General features: G+C 47.3%; 1 pseudogene; it reads right to left on the bottom strand.

Annotated features, from left to right (window-relative positions):
• Window positions 1-7,944: 7,944 nt before the first annotated feature.
• LOC142559254 (uncharacterized) lies at window positions 7,945-13,082 on the bottom strand (annotated as a pseudogene).
• Between the last annotated feature and the right edge of the window lie 447 nt (window positions 13,083-13,529).

The raw sequence follows: 13,529 nt of genomic DNA, 5'->3' as shown, positions 1-13,529 counted from the left end.
TTTCGCAAGAGAAGGATATCCACGTGGTGTCGTATCCGACCATGGACCGCAATTTTCTTCAGCGAGTTTTGAAGATTTTCTGACAGAGCGCGGAATCGCCCATTACTACTCTTCTGTGTATTACCCGCAAGCTAACGGCTTAGTGGAAAGATTTAACACGGTATTAAAGTCCTATATTCAATTAGCCCTGTTAGAACGTCGTGAGATAAGAACAGCGATGTTCAATTACCTACAAACATATCGCTGTACGCCTCATGCGACTACTGGTGTTGCACCCGCTATTCTTCATGGACGCCAACCTCGCACCAGACTTGACATTGTGGGATTTCCTGACAGATGTTTCACCGATGACCCTTCAAAAGCACTACAGCAGTTGAGAGAGCGCATCAAGAACAAGCAACTGACGTCGAAGCGCTACACCGATCAAAAACGCGGTGCCAAGGAACCCAACTTCGCCGTGGGTGACTACGTGCGGGTTAAATTACCTGCAGTTCATGGGAAGTTATCTTCACAGTTTTCTGCGCCCAAGAAAATTATTGGAAAGCGCGGACCCGCCTCTTACCTATTGGAGGATGGGCGGGTGTGCAATGCTTCCAAATTAGCGGCCGTTCACCCTGAAGCTATCAGCAGAATGAAATTAGGTACCACTGCTGTCATGACCTGGTCACCGGCATCCGATCACTCAACTAGTGCGGCTGTAAGCAATTCATCACAGCCTGGCACATCAAGCGCAGATAAGGCACCCCTGATTCCTGCACCACCTGCTGCAGGGCGCACGCAAAAAGCTTCAGGTAATTTGCCAAGTTGCGAAGAGCGCGTGAGGAGAAGCGCCCGCAACAAGAAGACACCAAAGAAGCTGCATGATTACATCAGGAAGTAACGGACAATTTTTTTTTTCTTTCACGAGGGGATATGTTATATAAGGCGTCGCTGCCTACCGCAGCGCCATGAGCAGGCGCGCGCTTGGGGCCGCCCGAGGGAGAGGAAGAAGATGGAATAAACGCAGAGGGGTCTTCATTTCTGTCGTACTGAATAATATGCACGATATAACAATTTTGCCTTCAAATATTTGATATGGGGGATGAAAGTAAGCTTGGAATCTAGAATTATTCCCAGGAATTTGTGTTCATTGCTCACAGATAGTTGCTCTCGATTGATGGTGAGTTTCAGCACTAGTATTATGCCTCTTCTGCTTGAAAAGAGTATACACGTACTTCTGCGGCAATTTATTTTAAAGCCATTTGCATCCGCTCCTTTAGATAATTTGTTTAAACTGAGATGCATCTGTCGCTCGCAGATCACGATGTTACATTATTTAAAACCTATCTGTATGTCATCGACATATACAGAATAAAACATTGTGCGTGGTATGACTGTATACAGGGAGTTCATCTTTACAATAAACAGTGTGCAACTAAGCACACCCCCTTGCGGCACCCCAGTCTCCTGAGTGAATGTTCTAGATAAAGCGTTGCCCACTCTCACACGAAACGTGCGGTTGGATAAGTAGCTTTTCACTGTGTTTAACATATTTCCTCGGACCCCCATCGCGGAAAGATCTCGCAAAATCCCGAAGCGCCATGTCGTATCCTATGCTTTCTCTAAATCTAAGAATACCGAGAGTAAAAACTGCTTATGTATAAACGCATCTCTGATGTTCGCCTTGATGCGGACGAGGTGGTCTATTGTCGATCTATCTTCTCGGAACCCACACTGAAAGGGGTCTAGTGTTTTGCTATCTTCTAGGAAAGAGATTAAGCGCCGGTTAATCATTTTTTCCATACAGCTTGCACAGACAGCTTGTTAGCGCTATTGGCCTGTAGCGGCTTGCTAACTTAGTAACTTGCGATTCGCTGATGATATTGCCTTGCTTAGTAACTCAGGGGACCAACTGCAATGCATGCTCACTGACCTGGAGAGGCAAAGCCGAAGAGTGGGTCTAAAAATTAATCTGCAGAAAACTAAAGTAATGTTTAACAGTCTCGGAAGAGAACAGCAGTTTACAATAGGTAGTGAGGCACTGGAAGTGGTAAGGGAATACATCTACTTAGGACAGGTAGTGACTGCGGAACCGGATCATGAGACAAATAATCAGAAGAATAAGAATGGGCTGGGGTGTGTTTGGCTGGCATTCTCAGATCATGAGCAGCAGGTTGCCATTATCCCTCAAGTGAAAAGTTTATAACAGCTGTGTCTTACCAGTACTCTCGTACGGGGCAGAAACCTGGAGGCTTACTTAAAGGGTTCTACTTAAATTGAGGACGACGCAACGAGCTATGGAAAGAAGAATGATAGTTGTAACTTTAAGGGATAAGAAAAGAGCAGATTGGGTGAGGGAACAAACGCGAGTTAATGATATCTTAGTTGAAATCAAGAAAAAGAAATGGGGGGGGGCATGGGCAGGACACGAAATGAGGAGGGAAGATAACCGATGGTCATTAAGAGTTACGGAATGGATTCCAAGGGAAGGGAAGCGTAGCAGAGGGCAGCAGAAAGTTAGGTGGGTGGACGAGATTAAGAAGTTTGCAGGGACAACATGGCCACAATGAGTATATGACCCGGGTATTTGGAGAAGTATGGGAGAGGCCTTTGCCCTGCAGTGGGCATAACCAGGCTGATGATGATGATGATGATGATGATGATGATGATGATGGTGATGATGCTTGCTAAGGACGGGTTTTTGCCTTGTTTAAGTATCGGGATGACTATGGCTTCTTTCCACGAGGAAGGAATATACCCAGGCGCCCACATGGTATTGAAAATAGATAGGAGCGTTTTCAGTGCTTCAGGGTGTAAGTATCTAATCATTTTATACATAATGCGGTCGCTGCCTGGCGCCGAGCTTTTGCAACAAGCGGGAGACGCCTTTAGTTCAGCTAAATTAAATGGATGATTGTAAGCTTCAATCAAGGAGTCCTTGTGATTAAGAGGCTGTCTCTCTGCACGTTCTTTTAACCTCAGGAAAGATTCTGTATAGTGTGATGCACTTGAAACATATTCAAAGTCAGACAATCCGCCTGAGCGTCCAGGCTATCAACGTGGGTGCTTACCAAGGGTAGAGGATGCATCTGCCGGCGTATTAATTTATTAATTACAGCAGGATCCCGATAACACGAGTTCCCTGCAGGCTCTGCTAGTTCAATAGAAATCGAAATGGCAGGACAAACCGGAAACCTAATTATCTGGCAGTGGAATTGCGCCAGCTTCTTAAGGCGCAAGGCTGCTCTATTGCAGCTCATCAAAGCACAAGCGATAATGCCGCACGTCCTGCTCTTGCAAGAAACACTTAGCGAGAAGGTAAATTTATCGGGCTTCCGTTCGGTTAGCCAAAAAGGAGAAAATGGCAGAGGTATCGCCACATTCGTCAGGAAAGACACCTCTTTTCAGGAGCACGAAGTCAAAATTTGTAACTCGGATAAGAAATCCGGTCTCGAGGCACAGTTAATTAAAATCATCCCCCACGGAAAAATCCGACCGTAACATTTTCATTCTCAACTTGTACAGCTCTCCTTCCGCTTATAAACATAATCTCCGCTCACTACGAAATAGGGTCGCAATCGCTGCGAAATCGCAGCCCTTAATAGTCGCAGGAGATTTCAACGCTCCCCACCCGGCTTGGGGTTATGTAACACGAACAAAGAAATGGGCCAACCTAGTTGCAGCGAGTACAGACTTAAACCTAACGCTGGTGCCAGACCCACGTTTCCCCACGAGGCTGGGCAACTCGGTCGCCAGAGACACGACGCCTGATCTCAGCTTCACTAGAAATTCGGTGGCCACGTCGTCCAACTTACAGGAGAACTTGGGTAGCGACCACTACATAATAGAACTCAGGACGGAAATAATAGCAGCTCCTCCCAAAACCTATAAATACACAGACTGGGACCTCTTTAGGAAAATAAGAGGTGAAGATGAGGCAGTATACGACACGTTCAGTGAACTGCTTGTAAAGATTAAGATGGATGTCGAGAAGGCCACCAAGGAAATAGTTACAGATTTTGATGCCCCAGGGATGGACGCAAGGTTAGTGCACCTCCTAGAAGCCAAACGCTCTCTTTTCGAGAGATGGAAGACACAAAGGCTCAATCGCAGGCTACGGAAAAAAGATCGCGGAGCTCAATAAACTCATTGAGGAACATTGCTCCGAACTTAATAAACAGCAATGGAGAGACGCCTGCTCGGCAGCAGATGGAAAAATGCGCAAACGAGGCAAATGGACCCTCTTCAAATATCTCTTAGACGATGGACAATCTAAATGTAAACAGAGGCTAGTCATAGACCGATTTATTAACAAGGAAAAAATGTAAGGCAACTCAGAGGCCTCCATATTTCGGAAACTAGCGAACAAATACCCTCCAATTGGCCAAAGCCCAGGTTCTCCCCTCGCTCAGTATGAGGGTGCGCCTGCCCCAGATCTGGACGTCCCCTTCTCGGAAGCTGAGATCAGGGAAGTGCTGCACAATTTAAACGGAAGGTCTGCCCCAGGCCCCGACGGAGTTACAAACCGGCTCTTAAGAAAATTGGACGACAACGCAATTCAAGCTTTAGTGAAGCAGATAAATGAGGTATGGGAGGAGGGCGTTGTACCGGAGGTTTGGAAGAAGGCCACAGTGGTCCCAATCCCCAAGCCAGGTAAATCACCCAGCTTGGAGAACCTCCGCCCTATCTCCCTTACTTCTTGCATTAGCAAAGTAGCAGAACATGCAGTGCATAACAGAATATCGAGAAATATCGAGCGTAACGAACTATTCCCGTATAATATGGTTGGTTTCAGGTCCTTGCTTTCAACGCAGCATGTCATGCTCCTGCTCAAAACACAGATATTCGACTCTCAAAGCAAAGATGTAAAAGGGATCCTCGCACTGTATCTATCCAAGGCATTCGATACAATTGCACATGTCTATATCCTACAGGAGATATCGGCCTTGAACTTAGGAGTTAAATTCTTCTCCTTCGTTGCATCCTTCCTCGTGAGCAGGACGGCGGCCATAAAGTTGAGGCAATCAGTCTCGGAATATTTCACACTCGGAAATAGGGGTACTCCTCAAGGGGCAGTTATCTCACCCCTGCTGTTTAATATAGAAATGCGCAAGTTGTCGGAAAGCCTTGCAGCAATTCCTTACGTAGGTCATGCATTATATGCTGACGATACTACAATATGGTGTCCTGGAGGATCGGAGGCTACGGTCGAACAAGCTCTGCAGGAGGCTCTAGATGTTACAGAGTCTTTCTTGGAAGGTACGGGACTTGCACTCTCGCCTGGTAAGTCGGAATTCCTGCTGTACAGACAGGCTAGACGAGGTGCCAGGGGACTCACCCCACTCGATCAGGTGCCCATTAGCGTTCGTACCAGAGATGGGCACACCATTCCGAGAGTAGACTCTATCAAAATACTAGGGCTTTCAATAAACTCAAAGGGCTGCAACGCTAAAACTATAGCCCAACTCACCACGAAAACTGAGAACATTATCAGATTAATTATGAGAGTGTCCAACAAGAAAGGTGGCATAGGCGAGGATATACTCCTTAGGGCTCACCATGCTTTCCTCATCAGCCATGTCATTTGCATAGTCGCGGCCCTCAATTGGACGAAAACGGAAATGGATAAATTAGACACGCTTATGCGCAAGAGTACCAAAAGGGTGATCGGTGTGCCAATCACGGCTAGCACAGAGAAACTCATGACATTGGGAGTACACAACACAACTTCGGAATTAATAGAAGCACAAAGATCAGCACAAATTATTAGATTGTCAAACTACAAAGCAGGCAAAAGACTTCTGGATGCGGCAGGCCTCCGTCCTAGCTTCAATCAGGGAAATACCATGCAACTCGATACTCAAACAAGGAACTCCTTTATTGTAGACCCTTTTCCAAGAAATGTCCACGCCCAACACAATAAAGGTCGAAGGTTGGCGAGGGCTAGAACTTTCTTAAAGAACATATCCGGAACAGAGACTTTGTTGAGGTGGCGCGACACGCCAGTGCCAACAAGTTCTCTGTAGCCATAGTCAATGACAGGGGAGAACTCCTCTCGGCAGCCTCGCTGAAGACCTCCTCGGTCGATGTGGCGGAACAGGCTGCTATAGCTCTCGCATTACTGGACTCAAAACGCACTACGGTGTACACGGGCTCCCGAGCAGCCGTTAGCGCGTTCGCGTCGAGATTGATAGCCAAAGAAGCAGCCAGGATTCTAAACGGCAAACACCCCTCTGACATTGTTCACCACGTAGTCTGGTTCCCAGCTCACATGGGACCAGACGTATTACCAGGTCACCTGAACCCCAATGAGACAACCCACGATCGTGCGCGAGGTTTCGTATGCCGCGACAGAATGGTGTCTCGGGTGTGTTCGGGAGAGCTCGTCGACAGTGATCCGCTAGTTACTTTTCATGAAATCACCTCTCATTACAGAGGGAATAGGCAGAGTTTTCTTTTCCCCCATCATAAGCTCAACAGGCCACAAGCTACCACGCTCCGCATGCTCCAGACAGGGTCCTACCCCTCCAGGGGATTTCTGAACATGCTCCACCCGGAGATTGACCCACTCTGCCCAGATTTTGGCACTGAATTTAGCTCATTAAATCACATGTTCTGACAGTGCCCTGTGTTACAGGATTTTAACAAAGAAGAAGACTGGGCGAAGGCCATCACAGACCTGAGACAGGACGTCCAGCTCCTGGCTGTCCAGAGGGCCCGTGAACGAGCAGAGAGGCATGGCCTCTCTGTTCCGACATGGGACTAGCCAGCGGCTGGGTAGGGACCTGCAGGCCCCCGCTTAGCTCCTCAGGACCCCAATAAAGTCGTTTACTACTACTACTACTACTACTCTAGTCCAGACTTTCGTCTCGTCCGTGTAGGAATTTATGCCAGAGACGGATTTCTCCCAGCTCTCCCTTATAGTACGTCGACGTGTTCTTCTACCCTGAGCCTTTATTTGTTTAAGTTTAATCAAGTTTTCGGCGGTTGGAAAGTCGCGAAGTCGTCCCCAAGCTTTGTTTTGGTTTTTCCGTGCTTTTTTACATTCTTCGTTCCACCATGGGATACGACGCTTATTCGACATTCCATTAGTTTCACGAATGCATTTCTTCGCAGCATCAATTACAAGGCATGTAATATACGCTACAGCATCATCTATATTGAAAGAATCGATTTCGTCCTGAATTGTATATGTTAGTTCGTGGAAAAGTTCCCAGTTAGCCGACTCGATCTTCCACCGGGGAGCATGTGGCAAGGATTCATCTTGTTTGGTCAAGTTTAATATAACTGGGAAGTGGTCGCTTCCAAAGGGGTTCTTCAAAATGGGCCACTCAAGGTACGGCATTAGTGTACTCGACACTATGCTTAAATCTATCGAGGAGTATGTATTATGTGCCACGCTGTGGTATGTCGGCTCCTTATTATAAGTATACATGCTCCTGAGGAAAAAACAAAGTTTTCAATTAGGCGACCTCTCGCATCGCAACGAGAGTCTCCCCACAAAGTGTTGTGTGCGTTTAAATCTCCGACAGCTATGTACGGCGCGGGAAGTTCATCTATGTAGTTTTAAAATTCGCTTTTATTAAGTTGATAATTTGGACGGATGTATACAGAGCTGATAGTGACCAGCTTATCAAACAACACCCCTCGGATAGCAACTGCCTCTAGGGGCGTACGAAGTTCTACTTCCCGGCAAGCAACTGCTCTGTCTACAATGATTGCAACACCGCCGGATGAGACGAGAGTGTCATCGTGGTCTTTACGAAATATAGCATATAGTCGAAGGAAATTTGTTTGCGTATGTTTGAGGTGTGTTTCCTGAACACACAGCACTTTTGGAGTATACCTGTATAGGAGTTCCTTGATATCATCAAGATTGTGCAGCAGCCCTCTGACATTCCAGTGTATTATTTGCGTATCCATGCTGAATGTGGTTTATGTGCTGTGTGTTTAAAAAAAGACGAGTTACTTCACAGATCCCTTTGAGGGCGCGAAGATGCGGTGCTTTTCTTTTTGGGAGCCATTTCGAGAATATCGCCGCTCCTTAGGTGCTAGCGGCGCTGTCTGGCTGGTTGTGTCCATCGCCTCGGAAGAGGGGCTGGACAGGCGCTCTTGCGAGCGCTGCGTTCGAGAAGCACGCCTCATCACTGTAGACGAGACCTTTGAGGCCACCTGCTCGAATGTAGATGGCCCCTTCTGCTGGGTTGGCGTAGCAGCGCTAGCTGCAGCCGCCGGGGGGGGGGGGGAGGCGCCACTGCCGCCTCACTGGGTGTGGGTCGGACAGTCGCCGGAGGCCGTTGTGGCGCTGCCCCCTGACGCGTCACATCGGCAAAGCTGCTCTTGGGCAGGTAGGAAACCCGCCTGCGCACTTCTTTAAATGAAATATTCTCTTTAACTTTTATCGTCACGATTTCTTTTCATTTTTTCCATGACGGGCATGAGCGTGAGTATGCGTCGTGCTCGCCATCACAGTTGGCACAGTGTGGAGCGCTTTCGCAATTTTCAGACGTATGATCTCCGCCACTACATTTATCACATGTCTGCCGGCCTCGGCAGTTCTGGGAACTGTGTCCGAAACGCTGGAATTTAAAGCATCGAAGAGGATTTGGGACATAGGGTCTGACACGTAGCTTTACATAGCCTGCCTCGATTGTCTCAGGCAGGATGCTTGAGCCAAAAGTGAGTATAAGATGCTTTGTCTTGGTTTCCTTACCGTCACGCCATAACATAATTCGCTTGACATTGATAACATTCTGTTCGGTCCTGCCTTCCATCAGTTCGGCTTCTGTCAGCTCCATTAGATCATCATCAGAGCCAACACCACGGCAGGTGTTCATAGTTCGGTGCGGGGATATAGTGACGGGAATTTCTCCAAATTTAACTAGGTTAGGAAGACTTCCATGTTGCTTCGCATCGTAGAGTTCATGAAGGAGATCTCAACTAGCCATCTTTGATGCCTTGTAACCTGCGCCAAGTGCTTCGGTAAGACATTTTGGCACTAGGAAAGGTGAAATCATTCTCATCGTCTTTTCAGGTTTGTCGGAATGGATGACGTGGAATTGGGGAAAGCTTTGTACTCTGTTGCCAAAAAATTTGACATCTTCGGTGCGCCCTCTTTTCTGAGGGCGATCAGGGAGGGGGAGGGGGAAAGAGCTAGCTATGCGTAACATATGTTTCGCAGCGGTGCCAGCCGCCCACCATGGAGCCCAACAAGGGGACTTGACAGGATTTGTGTTTAAACAAGGCCTGTCAACGCCAGCTGTACACAGCCACTATAACCAAATATGACATAACCTAGGTTGGCTACTCACACAAGGTTAACCCTTGCTGCCTGGAAGATCGGAAGAAATAGGAAATGAGTAGGAGACAGGAAAGACAGGGAAAGGCGAAAGTTAGAGGGAGAGAGAGACAGGAAAAGGCAACTACCAATTTCCCCCGGGAGGTTCAGTCCTGGGGTGCCGTCTACGTGAAGCCGAAGCCAAAGAGGTGTGTTGCCTCCGCCGAGGGGCCCTAAAGGTCCAAACACCCGGCATCGGCTCAACCCCCAGGATCCCTTTTTCCCCGGAGACGGCTAAGCCGCGCACGGTTAAACGTGGGAGGCTCCAACCCCCATGTGCTCTGGTGCGTGGTGTCGCAACACACCAAACGCCAGCTGACGCAGACGCCCCTGCGGGGAACTTTCTAAGTTAATCAACAAGCGTAAGACAGCTGACATAAGGATCTATAATATGCATAGAATTGAACATGCTCTCAGGAACGGAGGAAGCCTAAAAGCAGGGAAGAAGAAACTAGGAATAGGCAAGAATCAGATGTATGCGTTAAGAGACAAAGCCGGCAATATCATTACTAATATGGATGAGATAGTTCAAGTGGCTGAGGAGTTCTATAGAGATTTATACAGTACCAGTGGCACCCACGACGATAATGGAAGAGAAAATAGTCTAGATGAATTCGATATCCCACAGGTAACGCAGGAAGAAGTAACGAAAGCCTTGGGAGATATGCAAAGGGGGAAGGCAGCTGGGGAGGATCAGGTAACAGCAGATTTGTTGAAGGATGGTGGGCAGATTGTTCTAGAGAAACTCGCCACCCTGTATACGCAATGCCTCATGACCTCGAGCGTACCGGATTCTTGGAAGAATGCTAACATAATCCTAATCCATAAGAAAGGGGACGCCAAAGACTTGAAAAATTATAGACCGATCAGCTTACTGTCCGTTGCCTACAAACTATTTACTAATGTAATAGCAAATAGAATCAGGAACACCTTAGACTTCTGTCAAGCAAAGGACCAGGCAAGATTCCGTCAAGGATACTCAACAATAGACCATATTCACACTACCAATCAGGTGATAGAGAAATGTGCGGAATATAACCAACCCTTATGGATAGCTTTCATTGATTACGAGAAAGCGTTTGATCTAGTCGAAACCTCAGCAGTCATGGAGGCATTACGGAATCAGGATGTAGATGAGCCATATGTAAAAATACTAGAAGATATCTATAGCGGCTCCACAGCCACCGTAGTCCTCCATAAAGAAAGCAACAAGATCCCAATAAAGAAAGGCGTCAGACAGGGAGATACGATCTCGCCAATGCTATTCACAGCGTGTTTACAGGAGGTATTCAGAGACCTGGAGTGAGAATTGGGGATAAAAGTTGATGGAGAATACCTTAGCAACTTGCTATTCGCGGATATTGCCTTGCTTAGTAACTCAGGAGACCAATTGCAATGCATGCTCACTGATCTGGAGAGGCAAAGCAGAAGGGTGGGTCTGAAAATTAATCTGCAGAAAACTAAAGTAATGTTTAACAGTCTCGGAAGAGAACAGCAATTTACGATAGGTAGCAAGGCACACAGCGGTTTTATTTCAAACACTTCAGCCAAGTCGTATTTGTCTGCCGCCTTCATTGCAAAATTTGTGAATATTGGGCAAAAAAACTTTGTTAGCAATAGTTTCAGCAGGTTCTCTTGGTATCCTGGCGTCAAGCACATCAAGGTTTTGCGCTGCCGGTGTATTTCAGCCTCCACTCACAACCTCCTTCAAAGGGTGATTCATGTGCCTTATTCTTGCGAGAAGAACGCTGATAAATTTTTTTTAATGCGTAGAGAACCGCTAAATGTTGTCCAGGTGGGTAGATGAGTCCACTGCGGTCTTGGTGCTTTATCAGCGAGTGCGAGGGCTCCGAGGCGTTTGGCTTTGTTAACAGGCTGACGCACTCCACACAATCGATCTTTTCTTGTACAGCTCTTGCAAAGCAGCCACCTACCATAGCCGATGCTGCAACATCTGGAGTAGGAAGCAAAGGCTGTTCTCGCTTGAGTCGCTCTGTGAACTCTTTACATGCATCATCAGAGAATTCTTTGCAGGTTCGTTCTCTTGTGTTTTATGCTGCGGCAGCGTTGACAAACAATCGTTGCCTTCTACTGCTATTACGTTGCTGGTACTTGACGCCGTCGCGATGCCAGTCTTCGGAGTCTTCTCAATAACTGAGAGAACAGCTCGGACATCCGTTTGATCATTTGAGCCTGCTGACTTCCTCAGCCAGCCAAAAAACGACTCGATTGGGTCAGACTACATTTTCCTCATTAAAACAAAGTGAAAGCACATCTCTTCAAGAAGATATCGAATGCAGTCAACATCTAAAGGAGTTGTCAACACCAGGCCTTCGTAAGTTTCCTTGGTTAAGAAGTTCTTCGCCATGCATTGGCTTTTGAGATCAGCTAAGTAGTCGAGGAAGCTCGTTTCAAGCCAGTTTAGCCGTTCATCGCTTGTAGATTCGAACTGCTTGCAGTCGGCATTGATCTGGTGTATGTGCTGGGTGCAATTGCTCACGCCCATGAGCATGAACCAGCGGTGCACGGTGTCCATGAATTGAACCGTCGGTCCGACACCCGCGAAACTTTCGTCACATGTGTGGCCCGCTTGCTCTTGCAGGAGCTTCAGTGCAGCTGTCACGGCAGGAGACAACGCCCCCCCCCCCCTCTTGTGTTGCTCTTGTCACGTTCATTTTTTCAATATTTGTCAGGAACACATGTTTTCTTGTTAGAAATTAAATTGGCTCTACAAGGCTGCCTTCTGCATTTTGTAGAGGCTCTTCAAGTGGTTCGCCGTTATTTCACCGCCTTTTCCGAAGTCACGCGACAAAAACTGGGATCGCAAGCTTTTGACCAAGTGGCACTGATCTTATGCTAGGAAAAGTTTTCGATTCGGTGTTCCTGGGTACTCAATAGAATGCGTGAGGCTTCCGTTGCAAAGAAGTTGGAACGACGTTGATCTTGTGGTGGTCGGTGAGAATACGCACGACGAAAAATCCTGTCTTCAACTTCCTTCAGGACGTGTTGCATGAGTGTGCGCAGCTCGCGACCAGCGCAATTTCTTGTGAAGAAGTAGGCCACGGGTAGTTTGAACGAAACTGAAAGGCCGTTGAGGACGAAGCAAAGAAGTAAGTTGGCCAGCAAAGGGTCATTTGTTGTTTCCTTAGGAAAGCTCCCACTGTAGTCTACTTCTCCGATGAAGGCGTCCCTTTGTTTATGGTAGAGTAGCCTCTGTTTCACGCGCATTTCGTCTACAATTAGCGAGCCCGCTCTGGCTTCCAATGAGGGATGAGAAGCGAGCCTGGTCAGCGAGTCCCAGGGAATGCAAGTATGGGGCGCGGGCGCCTCTTGCGGAGACCCGAGGCGTAAATGGAGGAGGAAGGGAGAGGGCAACGGACGGTCTCCGCGGCACCATTGCGCGGCCATGTAAAAATATGGGAGGCTATGATCATAGCGACCACAACACCATCGTCACCAGCATCATGACCAAAAAATAATGACCCACCGATCAAGACGATAAATGTGTGTGCTTACCTTTCGCCACAATGACCACCCGTCAAAACAATAATGAGTTCGTACCTTCGTTCAAAATGTTGTGTCACCTCTGTGTTGTGTGCTAAACAGCTTCCAAGGTCGTCCACCTTAATAGAATGGCTCATGACTTTTTTGCATATGTCATGCACCCAATTTTCGCTTGTACATTAAATTTTTTTCTTGCAGCACTTCACTCGTCACTATTTCCTTTTCCAGGTACCTGTTCTATCTGAGAAGTACCTTTCTTCATGTAATCCGATCTTTTGGTTTCTCGACAATCCCTAGACGCCGGCATACGTGCTGTGTAGACCATAAATATGAAGGTTACTTGATTTCTTTGTTCTACCACTTGCGCGGTTTCAGTTTCCATTACAACGATCCTGTTTGCATTGTGTTGCTGCAGTGCGCCGGCGAGTTCCTGGTAATCACAGACTGGCTATTATAGCAAAGTACTACATTTTCTTCTCTACACCTTTTGCTCTTTCGGCTGGTTGCTTTTCATTTAGTTTCAAGTAATCTGGTGCTGTTGCTTCCTGTCTTGCATCAGTGTCTCTACCAATGGTTAGGGTTGTGCGTTTATGATCGCTACTCAGGCCATCTGTTCGTGTTCATCCATTGTGATTTGATCTAGGCACCACAATCTTTCGGAACGGCGCCGTGCTGGTAGAATGGCAAAACTCTACTTTAAAAGTTGTAA

Source organism: Dermacentor variabilis, chromosome 10 (assembly GCF_050947875.1).
Source record: "Dermacentor variabilis isolate Ectoservices chromosome 10, ASM5094787v1, whole genome shotgun sequence".
Classification (NCBI taxonomy): Eukaryota; Metazoa; Arthropoda; class Arachnida; order Ixodida; family Ixodidae; genus Dermacentor; species Dermacentor variabilis.
Note: the sequence above shows the minus strand (reverse complement) of the source record. Positions and strands in the feature narration are given on the sequence as shown.